This window comes from Colobus angolensis, unplaced genomic scaffold (assembly GCF_000951035.1).
Source record: "Colobus angolensis palliatus isolate OR3802 unplaced genomic scaffold, Cang.pa_1.0 Scaffold64, whole genome shotgun sequence".
Lineage (NCBI taxonomy): Eukaryota > Metazoa > Chordata > Mammalia > Primates > Cercopithecidae > Colobus > Colobus angolensis.
The window spans coordinates 210644-214086 of record NW_012120043.1 but is presented as its reverse complement, the minus strand read 5'-3'; positions in this window follow the sequence as shown (position 1 = coordinate 214086).

Sequence of the window (3443 nt, the reverse complement as noted above, 5' to 3'; positions counted from 1 at the left end):
CAGGGTGTGCCCCAGCTCTCCAGGACCCTGTCCTGCGCCCGCCCGCGGGGTCACACGTGGTGGTCATGCTGCTCATACTCCCTGCCTGCCGAGCCCTCACATCCACAGGCTTGCGGGGCGGGGACAAGACAAAGCTGGGGTGCCCCCCAGGACAGGGCGGGTGGGATGGACACAGGAAGGAGGAGGAGGGTTCCCAGAGGCGGAGGGACCCGCAGGTTTAAAGGGTCAGAGGTGGGGAAGGTGGGGGTGAGGGAGACACAGAGACAGAGAGAGAAACAGAGACACAGAGAGACAGAGTGAGTAAGAGAGACAAGGCAGAGAGACACTCGGAGGCAGACAGAGAGGCAGAGACAGCGAGGAAGAGACAAGGCAGAGAGACACAGGGAGATAGAGAGGCAGAGACAGTGAGGAAGAGACAAGGCAGAGAGACATAGGGAGACAGAGACACAGAGAGGCAGAGACAGCGAGGAAGAGAGACACAGGGAGACAGAGAGGCAGAGACAGCGAGGAAGAGAGACAAGGCAGAGAGACACAGGGAGACAGAGACACAGAGAGGCAGAAGCAGAGGGATGGAGAGACCGAGGTGGGCCAGAGGCCTGCAGCCGGGGAGGACCCCGAGACCCCTGCGTCTGAGTCCTAGTCCCACAGCAAGGGACTGCACGGTGTCTTCTTCCACCGGGGGACCTCCCTTTTGTCCTCAGGAGACCCGACCCCACCTCCAACATCGATCCCCTTCCCGGCATTGTCCTCAGCGGCCTCCGGCAGGAAGGCCCCTTCCCATGGAGGGTCCCAGCTGTCCCACCAGCCCCAGACCCCACATCCTGGCCTCCCTGTCCACGGTCGCCGGGGGTGTTCCAGATGACTGTGTTGCTGCGGGGGAGGGGCTGTGGGCGTGCCGGTGTCCAGGAGCTGAGCTCACCTCCAGGCCCGGACAGACCCTTCTTGACCCAGCTGGACCAGCTCTCCTGGCTCCCACCCACTGGTCAGTTTTGGGGTCCTCATGGCTTTTTCTTTGGAGTGAGGACCCCCATCAGGGCAGGGCCTCCTTGTTGGGCAAGGCTTGAACCCCGTCCAAGGACCCCAGGCCTGAGGGTCTCAGGGACAGTGGGGGTGGGATGAGATTGATGGAGGCTGCAGGAGGGGGTTGAATAAGTAGCCATGTGCATGCATGTGTGCGTGTGTACGTGTGGAGTTTTAGCCATGAAGCCCGCACCGGGGGTGGGTCTGGCACCCACATCAGGTTTGAGGAGGAAGGATCTTTGTGGCCCACCTGGCACAGGTCCCTGAAGGAGTCGAGCCCCCCCCTGCAGGCCGGCCGAGCTATTACTGAGCCCGGGCAGGGCCGCCGGGCCTCCCCGGGGTCAGTGACCACCTGGTGAGGGGCTGGGGCAGTGCTCAGTCCCAGCAGCCCCCGGGAAATTGGACATGGAGCCTCAGGCGATGATGCTGGCGTGGTCTCCACGGTAGCCCCACCTGAGCTGATCAGGAGGGGTCTGCGTGGATGGGGATCCGTGGGGCAGGAGGCACAGTGTGGTGAGAGCTGGCTTGGGGCTGGCTCTGCCCAGGGGAGAGGCGGGGCTGGGGGCCCTCGTCAGCTGCTCTGACGCCTCAGTGCTCCCAAGGCCATCTCCAGGCTCACCCCAGCTTCCACGGCCCCGTCTCACAGATTAAAGGGCCACTCAAGAGCTGCTTTGAAGACGGGGGCCCAGCCAGAAGCCGCACAGGCCTCCCCCTTGGGGCTAGGAGACCAGAAGGGCGCAAGCCACACGCACATCAGTCGAGAGACACTGAAATTCTCTATGAATTGCCCTCGCGGGGTTTGAGACTAGAGGGCTGGTGTTTGCACAATGTTGCAAACACCGTAAAAGACACTGAACTGTTTCTTTAAAAGCCCTGTGTTTTTTGAGACGGAGTCTCACTCTGTTGCCCAGGCTGGAGTGCAGTGGTGCGATCTTGGCTCACTGCGACCTCTACCTCCTGGGTTCGAGCGATTCTCCCGCCTCAGCCTTCTGAGTAGCTGGCATTATAGGCACATGCCACCATGCCCGGATAATTTTTGTATTTTTAGACCTTTTTTTTTTTTGGGAGACGGAGTCTCGTTCTATCGCCCAGGCTGGAGTGCACTGGCACGATCTCAGCTCACTGCAACCTCCGCCTCCTGGGTTTAAGCAATTCTCCTGTCTCAGCCTCCGGAGTAGCTGGGACTACTGGCGCCCGCCACCACACCTGGCTAACTTTTGAATTTTTAGTGGAGACAGGTTTCACCATATTGGTCAGGCTGGTTGAGAACTCCTGACCTCAGGTGATCCACCCGCCTCGGCCTCCCAAGGTGTTGGGATTACAGGCGTGAGCCACCACCCCTGGGCCCTGAAACCTCCTTTCTAATGCGAATGTCAACTTAGAAACGGATGCAGCTATTTGAAAACGTGTGGCACAGCTGGGGTTTGTGAAGCCACTTTTCCAACTAGAACTTTAGGGGCCTGAAGAGCAGATGAAATATTTCCTGTGACAATGGGAAATGGACACACATGTGCGAAATATGCTCTGGGCTCTGAACACTTAGCGTGAACACAGAGTGTACAACATTTCAACGTGTACGAAGTATTGATTATGTGTGGAAAGGAGAGTATTTTGGACACAGTGGATTAAATAAGATAAAGACACATCTTTGTTTTTGTTGTTGTTATTTTGTTTTTGTTTTTTTGAGCTGGAGTTTCGCTCTTGTCACCCAGGCTGGAGTGCAGTGGTGCGATCTCGGCTCGCTGCAACCTCCACCTCCCAAGTTCAAGTGATTCTCCTGCCTCAGCCTTCCAGTTAGCTGGAACCACAGGCACAGGCCACCACGCCCGGCTAATTTTTGTACTTGCAGTAGAGATGGGGTTTCTCCATGTTGGCCAGGCTGGTCTCGAACTCCTGACCTCAGGTGATCCGCCCACCTCGGCCTCCCAAAGTGCTGAGATTACAGGCGTGAGCCACCGCGCCCGGCCTCGTTTTATGTTTCATATGATTTATTTTACTTATTACCACCCATTTCTTTTCTTGTTTCTACCGTGGCCGCTGGTCGTGGGGCTCCCGCTCCGCTTCTGGGGAACGCCGCTCTGGCCTCTCTCAGCACCGGGCAGCGGCCAAACGCGGGTGTTCGCCCTGGGTCGGGGCGCTCCCCGGGCCCGGGGTTCAGGCAGAGCCGCAGCGTCCTGGCTGGGAGGGTTCTCGCCTGCAGGCCGGCGGCCTCTGAGGACGGCGCGCTCTGCATTCTCCACCCCACCCGCGCTGAGCCCCACGTCCCGGGCGCGCTCTCCATCCATCCCTGGGGTTCCTGAGGGTTAGCACGGTGGTTCTTCCCGGCCGCAACCCCGTCCCCAGGAGGCACTAACCCTCGCCTGGCATCCGGGGCCATCTCTGCTTGTCACGACCGGGAAGGGGGAGATCCTGGCCTGGGGCTG